Below are 12,975 nucleotides of genomic sequence, written 5' to 3' on the forward strand. Positions count from 1 at the left end.
ATTCCCCCTCTCTGGAAACCCTTTCCAGCTTTGGGTTTTTCCCACCCCTAGCCGCATGGGCCTTAGTGGTTCGTTTGGCCAGCCCACTAGGGGATGGTTTGACTCCTCCCACAAACCATGAGGTCTTTTGGGTCGTCACACCCCTCCCGATGGTCCCCTGGTACCCTCCCAGCACTCCTGGTACACTACCGATGAGCTCAAAACTTTTCGGTTGACCAAAACAGTATTACCTATATATCAATCTTTACCTCCAGACCATTCCGGAGCTCCTCGTGACGTCCAGGATCTCATCTAGGACTCCGAACAACATTCGGTCACCAGCACCTATAACTCAACTATACTGAAACGTCACTGAACCTTAAGTGTGCAGACCTTGCGGGTTCGAGAACTATGCAGACATGACCTGAGACACTCTCTAGTCAGTATCCAATAGCGGGACCTGGATGCCCATATTGGATCCTACATATTCTACGAAGATCTTTATCGGCTGAACGTCTATGTCAAGGATTCAGTTAATACCGTATGTTGTTCCCTTTGTCCTTCGGTATGTTACTTGCCCGAGATTCGATCGTCGGTATCTCCATACCTAGTTCAATCTCGTTTCCGGCAAGTCTGTTTACTCATTCCGTAACACAAGATCTCGTGGCTAACTCCTTAGTCACATTGCTTGCTAGGCTTATCGTGATGTTGTATTATCGAGTGGGCCCCGAGATACCTCTCCGTCACATGAAGCAACAAATCCCAGTCTTGATCCATGCCAACCCAACAGACACCTTTAAATATACCTCTAGAGCACCTTTATAGTCACCCAGTTACGTTGCGACGTTTGATGCACACAAGGTATTCCTCCGATGTCCGCGAGTTGCATGATCTCTTGGTCATAGGAACATATACATTGACATGCAGAAAATAGTAGCAATAAACTGACACGATCATATGATACGTTCATAGTTTGGGTCGTGTCCATCACATCATTCTCCTAATGAGTGATCCCGTTATCAAGTGACAACACTTGTCTATGGCCAAGAAACCTTGACAATCTTTGATCAATGAGCTAGTCACCTAGAGGCTCACTAGGGACAGTGTGTTGTCTATGTATCCACATATGTAACTAGTTTACAATCAATACAATTATAGTATGGATAATAAACGATTATCATCAAAAAGGAAATATAGTAATAACCAATTTATTATTGCCTCTAGGGCATATTTCCAACAGTCTCCCACTTGCACTAGAGTCAATAATCTAGTTCACATCACTATGTGATTTTAACGAATCCAACACCCATACAGTTCTGGGGTTTGATCACGTCTTGCTTGTGAGAGAGGTTTTTAGTCAAAGAGTCTGAACGTTTCAGATCCATGTGTGTGTTACAAATCTCTATGTCATTCTATAGATGCTGCTACTACGTGCCATTCGGAACTATTCCAAATGATTGCTCTACTATATGAATCTGGTTTACTACGCAAAGTCATCTGGATTAGTGCAAAGCTTGCATCGGCGTAACCCTTTACGATGAACTCTTTTATCACCTCCATAATCGAGAAAAATTCCTTAGTCTACTAGTTACTAAGGATAACTTCTGACTGCTGTCCAGAAATCCACTCCTGGATCTATTTCGTACCCCATGACAGATTCATGGCACGGAACACATCAGGTGCGGTACATACATAGCATACTATAGATCCTACGGCTAAAGCATAGGGGACGACCTTCATCCTTTCTCTTTCTTCTATCGTGGTCGGGCTTTGAGTCTTACTCAAATTCACACCTTACAATTCAGCTAAGAACTCCTTCTTTGCCGATCTATTTTGAACTCCTTCAAAAACTTGTCAAGGCATGTATTTCGTTGGAAGTTTTATCAAGCGTCTTGATCTATATCTATAGATCTTAATGCTCAATGTTCAAGTAGCTTAATCCAGGTTTTCCTTTGAAAAACACTTTTCAAACAACCCTACATGTGTTCCAGAAATTCTACATCATTTCCGATCAACAATATGTCAATCACATATTCTAATCAGAAATTCTATAGTGCTCCCACTCACTTCTTTGGAAATACAAGTTTCTCATAAACTTTGTATAAAACCAAAAACTTTGATCATCTCATCAAAGCGTATATTCCAACTCCGAGATGCTTGCTCCAGTCCATAGAAGGATCGCAAGAGCTTGCATACTTGTTAGCATCCTTTGGATAGACAAAACCTTCTGGTTGTATCACATACAAGCTTTCCTCAAGGAAATCTTCGAGGAAACAATGTTTTGACATCCTATTTGCAAGATTTCATAAATAATGCAGCAACTCTTAACATAATTCCAACAGAATTTTAGCTTAGCATCGCTACGAGTAAGAAATTATCATCGTAGTCAACTCCTTGAACTTGTTGGAAACTTTCTTTGCAACAAGTCGATCTTTCTAAATGTTGACATTCACCATCATCGTCTGTCTTCCTTTTAAAGATCCATATGTACTTAATAGTCTTATCACCATCAAGTAGTTCTTCCAAAGTCCATACTTTGTTTTCATACATGGATCCTATCTCGGATTTTATTAGCATCCAGCCATTAGTCGGAATCTGGGCCCTCCATCGCTTCTCCATAGTTCGTAGGTTCATTGTTGTCCAACAACATGACCTCCAAGACAGGGTTACCGTACCACTCTGGAGCAGTATGTGACCTTGTCGACCTACTAGGTTTGTAGTAACTTGATCCGAAGCTTCATGATCACTATCATCAGCTTCCACTTCAATTGGTGTAGGCACCACAGGAACAACTTCCTGCGCCCTACTACACACTGGTTGAAGCGACAGTTCAATAACCTCATCAAGTTTCCACCATCCTCCCACTCAATTCTTTTGAGAGAAACTATTTCTCGAGAAAGGACCCGTTTCCTGAAACAAACATTTTGCTTCTGGATCTGAGATAGGAGGTATACCCAACTATTTTGGGTATCTTATGAAGATGCATTTATCCGCTTTGGGTTTGATCTTATCAGGCCGAAGCCTTTGGACATAAGCATCATAGCCCCAAACTTTTAAGAAACGATAGCTTAGGTTTCTCCAAACCACAGTTCACACGGTGTCATCTCAATGGAACTTACATGGTACCCTGTTTAAAGTGAATGTGTTTGTCTCTAATGCATAACCCCAAAACGATAGTGGTAATTCGATAAGAGACATCATAGTATGCACCATATCTTGATAGGGCGCGGCTACGATGTACGGACACACCATCGCACTATGGTGTTCCAGGTGGCATTAATTGTGAAACAAATTTCACATTGTCTTAAATGTGTACCAAACTCACAACTCAGATACTCATCTCTACGATCATATTGTAGACATATTATCCTCGTGTCACGACGATCTTCAACTTCACTCTGAAATTTCTTGAACCTTTCAACAATTCAGACATGTGTTTCATCAAGTAAATATACCAGTATCTACTCAAATCATTTGTGAAGTAAGAACATAACGATATCCACTGGGTGCCTCAACACTCATTGGATTGCATACATAAAAATGCATTACTTCCAATAAGTTACTTTCTTGTTCCATCTCAATGAAAAATGAGGCCTTCAGTCATCTTGCCCATGTGGCATGATTTGCATGTCTCAAGTGATTCAAAATCACGTGAGTCCAAACGATCCATCTGATGGAGTTTTTTCATGCATTTACACCAATAGGCATGGTTTGCATGTCTCAAACGGTTCAAAAACGAGTGAGTCCAAAGATCCATCAGTATGGAGCTTCTTCATGCATTTTACACCAATATGGCTCAAGTGTCAGCGCCACAGGTAAGTGGTACTATCATTACTACTTTGTATCTTTTGGCATCAATATTATGAACATGTGTATTACTACGATCGAGATTCAATGAACCATTCACATTGGTGCATGACCATTGAAGGTATTATTCATGCAAATAGAATAACCTTTTATTATTTGACTTAAATGAATAACCATATCGCAATAAACACGATCCAATCATGTTCATGCTCACCGTAAACACCAAATAAAATTTATTTAGGTTCAACACTAATCTCGATGGTAGAGGGAGCGTGCGATGTTGATCACATCAAACTTGGAAACACTTCCAACACATCGTCACCTAGCTTTTAGCTACTATCCGTTTATTCCGCAGCTTTTATTTTGAGTTACTAACACTTAGCAACCTGAACCGGTATCTAATACCCCGATACTACTAGGAGTACTAGTAAAGTACACATCAAAATCATGTATATCCAATATACTTTTGTCGACTTTGCCAACCTTCTCATCTACCAAGTAACTAGGGTAGTTCCGCTTCAGTGACCGTTCCCCTCATAATAGAAGCACTTAGTCTCGGGTTTGGGTTCAACCTTGGGTTTCTTTACTAGAGTGGCAACAGGTTTGCCATTTCATAAAGCATCCCTGTTAACCCTTACCCTTCTCGAAACTAGTGGTTCTACTAACCATCAACACTTGATGCTCCTACTTGATTTCTACCTTCGCGGTGTCAAACATCGCAAATAGCTCAAGGATCATCAACTCTATCCCTGATATGTTATAGTTCATCATGAAGCTCTATAGCTTGGTGGAAGTGACTTTGGAGAACTATGTCAATCACTATCTTATTTGGAAGATCAACTCCCACTCGATTCAAGCGATTGTAGCACCCAAACAATCTGAGCACATGCTCAACGATTTAGCTTTTCTCCCTTACTTTTGTAGTCAAAGAATCATGTCAAAGGTCTCATACCTATTAACACGGGCAAGAGCCTGAAATCTCAGTTTCATCTCTTAGAACATCTCGTATGTCCCGTGACGTTCATAATGACTTTGGCGCCTTACTTCTAATCCGTTTAAGCATTACGCACTGAACTATCATGTAGTCATCAAAATTGTGTATGTCAGATGGCCGCAACATCTACAGACGACGCTCGGGATTTAGCACACTGAGAGGTGCATTAAGGACATAACCCTTCTGTGCAACAATGAGGACAATCCTCAATTTATGGACCCAGTCCGCATAATTGCTACTATCGTCTTTCAACTAAAATTTCTCTAGGAACATAAAAATAGTAGAGCTACAGCGCAAGCTACAACATAATTTGCAAAGACATTTTGACTATGTTCATGATAATGGGTGCAATTAATCATATTTCTTAAGAAATCCCACTCAAATAGACATCCCTCTAGTCATTCGAGTGGCGCATGATCCAAATCCACTAACTCAAGTCCGATCATCACGTGAGTCAAGATTAGTTTCAATGGTGAACATCTCCATGTTGATCATATCAACTATATGGTTCATGCTCGACCTTTCGGTCTCTTGTGTTCTGAGGACATGTCTGTACATGCCAGGCTCGTCAAGTTTGACCCGAGTGTTCCGCGTGTGCAACTGTTTTGCACCCGTTGTATGTGAACGTAGTGTCTATCACACCCGATCATCACGTGGTGTCTCGAAACGAAGAACTGTCGTAATGGTGCACAGTCGGGGAGAACAAAATTTCATCTTGAAATTTTAGTGAGGGATCACCTTATAATTCTACCATCGTCCTAAGCAAAATAAGGTGCATAAAAGGATTAACATCACATGCAAATCATAAGTGACATGATATGGCCATGAACTTGTGCTTCTTGATCTCCATCACCAAAGCACCGACATGATCTACATCGTCACCGGCGTCGCACCATGATCTCCATCATCATGATCTCCATCATCGTGCCGCTATCGAGGTTGTTGCGCTATCCAGGCTATCACTACTAAATCCAGAACCTAGCGATATAGTAAAAGCATCTGCAAGCACAAACGTTAGTTTATAGACAACCCTATGGCTCCTGTTAGTTGTCGTAGCATCGACGTGCAAGTCAATATTTAACTATTACAACATGATCATCTCATACATCCAATATATCATATCATGTCTTTGGCCATATCACATCACATGCATACCCTACAAAAACAAGTTAGACGTCCTCTAATTTGTTGTTGCAAATTTTACGTGGCTACTATGGGTATCTAGTATGATCGCATCTTACTTATGCAAAGCCACAACGGTGATATGCAAATTTCTATTTAACGTTCTCCAAGGACCGCCTCGGTCAAATCCACTTCAACTAAAGTTGAAGAAACAAACACCCACCAGCCATATTTATGCAACAAGTTGCATGCCAGTGAATGAAACCGGTCTCTCGTAAGCGTGCGAGTAATGTTGGTCCGGGCCGCTTCAATTCAAAAATACCGTTGAATTAAGTAAAGACTAAGGAGGGCAGCAAATTGAACATCAACGCCCACAAACTCTTTTGTGTTCTACTCGAGATACGCGTGAACCTAGCTCATGATGCCACTGTCGGGGAACGTAGCATGGGAAACAAAAAAAATTCCTACGCACACGCAATACCTATCCATGGTGATGATCATCTACGAGAGGGGAGAGTGCATCTGCATACCCTTGTAGATCGCTAAGCGGAAGCGTATATAATGCGGTTGACGTAGTGGAACATCTTTGCGTTCCAAATCGCAGCCCGTCCCGCGATCTCATCACGATCTGTCCCGCGATCCCATCACGATCCATCCCGATCTAGTGCCGAACGGACGGCACCTCCATGTTAAGCACACGTACAGCTCGATGACGATCTCCGCCTTCTTGATCCAGCAAGAGGGGCGGAGAGATATATGAGTTCTCCAGCAGGACGGCATGGTGGTGGTGGTGAACTAAACCAGCAGAGCTTCGCCTTAGCACCGCCGAACTAGACTAGAGGAGAAACAGATATAGAGAGAAGTAGAGGGAGCACGTGGCAATTAGGGTTAGCTATCCCCTCTAAATCCTCTAGTATCTATAGGAGGGAGGGAGGGGATGAGGCAGCCTAAAACCCTCAAGGTTTGGCCGAATTGGAGTTGGAGGAGTCATACTCCAATCCTACTCCAAGTGGACTCCTCCCACTTGGAATATTCCCCCTCTTCCTTTAGAAACCCTTTCCACCTTTGGGTTTTTCCCACCCCTAGCCGCATGGGCCTTAGTGGTTGATTTGGCCAGCCCACAAGGGGCTGGTTTGACTCCTCTCATAGCCCATGAGGTCTTTTGGGTCGTCACACCCCTCCCGATGGTCCCCCGGTACCCTCGTGGCACTCCCGGTACACTATCGATGAGCACGAAACTTTTCCGGTGACCAAAACAGGACTTCATATATATCAATATTTACCTCCGAACCATTCCGGAGCTCCTCGTGACGTCCAGGATCTCATCCGGGACTCCGAACAACCTTCGGTCACTAGCACCAATAACTCAACTATACTGAAACGTCACCGAACCTTAAGTGTGCACAGCCTACGGGTTCAAGAACTATGCAGACATGACCTGAGACACTCTCCAGTCAATATCCAATAGCGGGACCTCGATGCCCATATTAGATCCTACATATTCTACGAAGATCTTTATTGGTTGAACCTCTGTGTCAAGGATTCAGTTAATCCCGTATGTTGTTCCCTTTGTCCTTCGGTATGTTAATTGCCCGAGATTCGATCGTTGGTATCTCCATACCTAGTTTAATCTCGTTACCGGAAAGTCTCTTTACTCGTTCTGTAACACAAGATCCCATGGCTAACTCCTTAGTAACATTGCTTTCAAGGCTTATCGTGATGTTGTATTACCGAGTGGACCCCGAGATACCTCTCCGTCACACAGAGTGACAAATCCCAGTCTTGATCCATGCCAACCCAACACACACCTTTAGAGATACATGTAGAGCACCTTTATAGTCATCCAGTTAAGTTGTGATGTTCGATACACACAAGGTATTCCTCTAGTGTCCGGGAGTTGCATGATCTCATGGTCATAGGAACATATATATCGACATGCAGAAAACAGTAGCAATAAACTGACACAATCATATGCTACGTTCATAGTTTGGATCTTGTCCAACACATCATTCTCCTAATGATGTGATCCGGTTATCAAGTGACAACACTTGTCTACGGCCAGGAAACCTTGACCATATTTGATCAACGAGCTAGTCAACTAGGGACAGTGTGTGGTCTATGTATCCACATATGTTTCTCAGATTACAATCAATACAATTATAGCATGGATAATAAACGATTATCATGAACAAGAAATATAATAATAACCAATTATTTATTGCCTCTAGGGCATATTTCAAACAGGACCCACTTTAGTTGTTCTTGGAGAAGTTGGGCCTTGAATATCTCTTGTTTCCCAAAAATTGCCTTGATGCAAGAGCCATGTGCTCGTGGTAAGCATATTTGGTGTCTTCGGGACAACTTTCCTCTTGTTCTTCTTCATGCTCCTCTGAAATAACCTTGGCCTTCAAACAAGGTTGGATGAGTCTTTTCTTGACCGTTTGATGTATACACACGCTTCTATTCTTGTAGACTATGTTGGGCCTCCAAGCGCAGAGGTTTGTAGGACAACAGCAATTTCCCTCAAGTGGATGACCTAAGGTTTATTGAACTCAGGGAAGTAGAGGTTGAAGATGGTCTCTCTCAACCAAACCTGCAATTAAGAAACACGAAGTCTCTTGTGTCCCCAACACACCTAATACAATGGAAAATTGTATGGGTGCACTAGTTCAGCGAAGAGATGGTAAAATATGGGTGATAGGTGTGGCAAAGCAAGGTAATATAAATCTGTAATAAAAAATTACAGCAAGGTAGCAAGTGACAAAAGTAGCACAAACGGTGTAACAATGGTGAGAAACGAGGCCTAGGCTTCATACTTTCACTAGTGGCAACTCCCAACAACATTAACATAGTCTAATCACATGATATTTCCACTAAAACATGCAATGGAGACGTACTCGGAGGTCATTCCTTTGTGATCAAGAGAGGCCGAGAATTATGTCGGGCTACAAAAGCACACCTCAGAGTTCGTAGTTCTCATCTATGGATTTCCCAATGTCACTGCGGCCATCCAAAGAGAGTACCACAATCACCACAAGATGTCTCAAGGATAGTCAAAAACAAGCACCAAGAGACTCTCAATCTTCAATCAATTCACAAAAGATGAAATCACTCATGAAAATATTCTTCTAATCCATGTCCAATAGACCGCTATCACCATGGTCTCGGGGATTATACTAGATAAGATCAAGTGAGTACATCAATCCAATACATAGAAGAAGGGGAAACATCATGGGATCACCCCAGATTAACATAGCCTATGATCACAATGAAGATCACATCATGGGAGAGAGAATTAACCACATAGCTACTGTAGAAGGCGTCAGCCCCGACGAGGAACTACTCCTGCATCATGGAGGGAGGAAGCAACGTTGATGGAGATGAATTCGGGGGCACTTCCCCGTCCCGGCAGGGTGCCGGCACAAGAATTCTGGTCCCCCGAAACTTGTTGGCGATGGCGGCGGAGATCGGAATTGCTTCTGGAGAAAAGGGTTCCCCAATGAGGGTTTCCTCCACGGGGGTAAAAATAGGGCCAAGGTAGGGCACCAGAGGGGGTGGGCCCCACCCAGGCGGCCTCCTTGTGCGGCCAAGGGGCAGGCCGCGCCACCAGAGTACCTGGAGGCCTGGTGGCCCCCCTCTGGCCCTCCTTCGGCTGTCTGGAATCCTCTGGAACGCTGATTTTTTATACATTTTTTGTGGAATTTTTTGGGCACTATAAATATGGGCATAAACCTACATTTCACAGACATCAGCAGACAGAAACTGGCACTAGGTGCACTGAGGTAGTAGGTTAGTCCAAATATGTTGAAAAAGGTATGAAAGTGTACAAATTACATAGCAATATAACTCAAAACTTGCATGGAGCAAGCAGAAATTATAGATACATTTGGGACGTATGAACATCCCCAAGCTTAATTCATGGTCGTCCTCGAGTAGGTAAATGATAACAAGCATAATTTCTATGGTGACATGCTAACACACATATAAGAACTTCAAAGTAAAGCAAGTAATATATGCAATTCAAGTCAAGACAATAACAAGCAAAAGTATATATCTAGTATTGAAATTTGTAAAGTAAGAACATAAAGGTGCAAGAGCTCTCGCTGTCCGTGACTCGAATGTCTCCAAATAGTGTTTGCATGCAAGAAGTGGGAGATGGGTTAAGAGCATAAAAATACTATATAGTTTAACTGAGAACTCATTCTACTAAAACTTCACACTTGGTCTCCTTCAGAATCTTATTTTGACTCGTCCCCAGACCACTAGTCAGGCACAAGTCAAAATGATCCTCTCCCGTTCGACTCTGAGCACTCATGCAATGGATGAGCGCAAGCAAGATATGTTGGCACTTGGATGGCAAAGAGAATAATGATGGGTAAGGAAGACAAAAAAAGGTGTGAAAGGCTCACATCAATGAGGACAATCATAGGCGAGAGAAAGCCAAATGATAGATATGATGTGAGGAGTAGGGATTTCCATGCAACGGATGCACATATGAGCTAAGATAAGCTCTCTGATGGAACTAGTGGGGGTGCATCCAACTTACTTGCTCATGAATACCTAGAGCTCATTTGAGGAGGCTCATCATTGGAATATACAAGCCAAGTTCTATAGTGTAAGGGTCCCCACATAGTTATGCATGAATGATAATCTCTATGGAGTACAAATATAACAATGGAGTACGAGTGTGGATCTTTCAAAAGGAATAGTAGTATTTCCCCGTCCTCTCTTTTTATTTCTTTTTTTTATTTCTTTTTTATTTTTGTGGCCTCTTTGGCTCTTTCTATTTATCTTCATTTGTCCTCTTTGGGATCTTTCATGTGTCCTCTTTTGGGATCTTTTAATTTTTCCTCTTTGGGATCTTTTCCTCACTTAAGGGCAACACTCTCTATATTCTACAAGAATAAAAAGAATATCTTCACACTTTATAAGAAGTACTCAACATAAAGATAAATGAAAACTATCATGATGTATGCAAATGTATGTCTCTGCCAGTGTAGCAGGATATGCAATGAAACTAGCGCGTCATGTAGCAATAATTAGGGCAAGGCCTAACTAGCATGCAACTCCTCGATCAAGCAAAAGCATGTATGACATGAAGATCAAGTCATGAGATGGTGGATGTTGCATGGCAATGTATCTCAGAAAGGCTATGGAAATGCCTTAATAGGTAGGTATGGTGGCTTTTTGAGGAAGGATATAATGAGGCTTATGATGACAGAGTGTATCATGCCAAGGGTTTGGATGCATCAGTGAAGTTCACACCAACTCTCAATATGAGAAAGGGCAATGCACGGTACCAAAGAGGCTAGCAAAATATGGATGGTGGAAGTGCCAACAATCGAATACTCGCATTAGTCCGAAGAACTCATGCACTTATTATCAGTAAATCTCTATCTAGTCAGGAGATTCACAAAGAGAGAAGTACCCCGAGGAGGAGTGTTTGGGGGTTTGGTTATCCTTGCGCATCCTCGAACCATGATAATGTGAGGGTACTATATATATTCCAACCCCTCCAGAGGTTAGCGATCCATCTAGAAGCTAGAGTTCTCAACTAATTTTTTTAGTTTTTGAAAATACACATGGATTTCCCAAAATACGACACCTATCACTAATAGGCTCAAGCTATTGACACCAATAGTCCAAACATTACTCAAATCAATACCTCAAAACTATTGCAAAGTTACTACTATACTTAAATAGCAACCTCAATTACCTACTCATGAAAGACACACAACTCAGTGCAACAATCCAACTCTCTAAACAAGATAAGCCTGATAACTCAAGACAGTTCCAAAATCAACCTAAGTAAAAGCTCTTAAAAAGATAAAGCATGAAAACTAAGAGCTAAGCATGACAGCAGTTATGAAAAGATAAACACACACAAAAAAGATAAGCATGAAAACCTATGTTGTGTTCTAGGGTGGAGTGGAGCGTGTTTCTCTCCCAAACAAAGAAGGCTAGGTTCCAACTTGTTATGAACAAAAATCAAAACTAAAACAAACTAAAAAGTAAAGAGCAGGACGCTCCAAGCATAACCCAGAACATATGAAGTGATAAAAATATAGCATGGAGAAGGACGAACTAATGATTGTTGATGGAGAAGGGAATGCATGGGGGCATACCCAAGCTTAGACTCTTGAGTCTCCTTGAATATTTCTTGGGGGTGCATGGGGCATCCCCAAGATTGAGCGCTTGAAACTCTTGGATCTTCTTTCATCATCTTCCATCGCATACTTGAAAACTGCCTTCATACGAAACTCGTCATAAGCTGATTAGAGTGGTTAGTGCCCATAATAAAATAATTTATTCTCTAATGTAAATAAAGATTTTCTGGAATAGCTACTATTTATCAAGATTTCCAAAAGGTTTTTGTAAAGAAAAAAAAACAAGCTTAAGATTTGCAAAACAATGAAAACGCAAAACAAGGCAGAATCTAGGAAAAACAGACCAACAGATAGTAAATATTTTTTCAGGGCAGTTATGAAACTCAAATAATAAAAACTCAGAACCGAAGCCAGAAATACAATTATATAGAGCATACTGTCAAAAAAAATCAGATCGGAAAGATGATATGGTGATTTTTGGCGAATTGTTTCGTCAAGCAGACAGAATCTGTTTCTGGACAGCATGTCACAACTTTTGAACTTTCTTGCAATCGGAGGCTAAAACTTGGCATAAAGCTTAAAAATAAAGATACAATGATGTTGCTACAGTAGTAGCACACATCAAGACCACTAAAAACTTAAATTAAAAACTCAAAGTAAAGATAACAAGGGTTGTCTCCCTAGAGCTCTTTCTTTATAGCCATAAAGATAGGCTTAAGATTTTAATGATGCTCTCGTAGGAATAAGAGTTGTTGAACAAAAGAGAGCATCAAGAAGCAAATACCAAACTCATTTAAGTCTATCATGCTTCCTATGCATAGGAATATTGCAATAGAATAATTCATTGAAGCACAAAGCAATAAGCATAGGAAGGCAAAACAAGTGCAGCTTCAGAACCTTCAACATAAAGAGAGGGAACTTGATATTACAAAAATATCTATACGCATATGATCCCTTCTCATAATA

The sequence above is a fragment of the Hordeum vulgare genome, chromosome 7H (genome assembly GCF_904849725.1).
Source record: "Hordeum vulgare subsp. vulgare chromosome 7H, MorexV3_pseudomolecules_assembly, whole genome shotgun sequence".
NCBI classification, from domain to species: Eukaryota; Viridiplantae; Streptophyta; class Magnoliopsida; order Poales; family Poaceae; genus Hordeum; species Hordeum vulgare.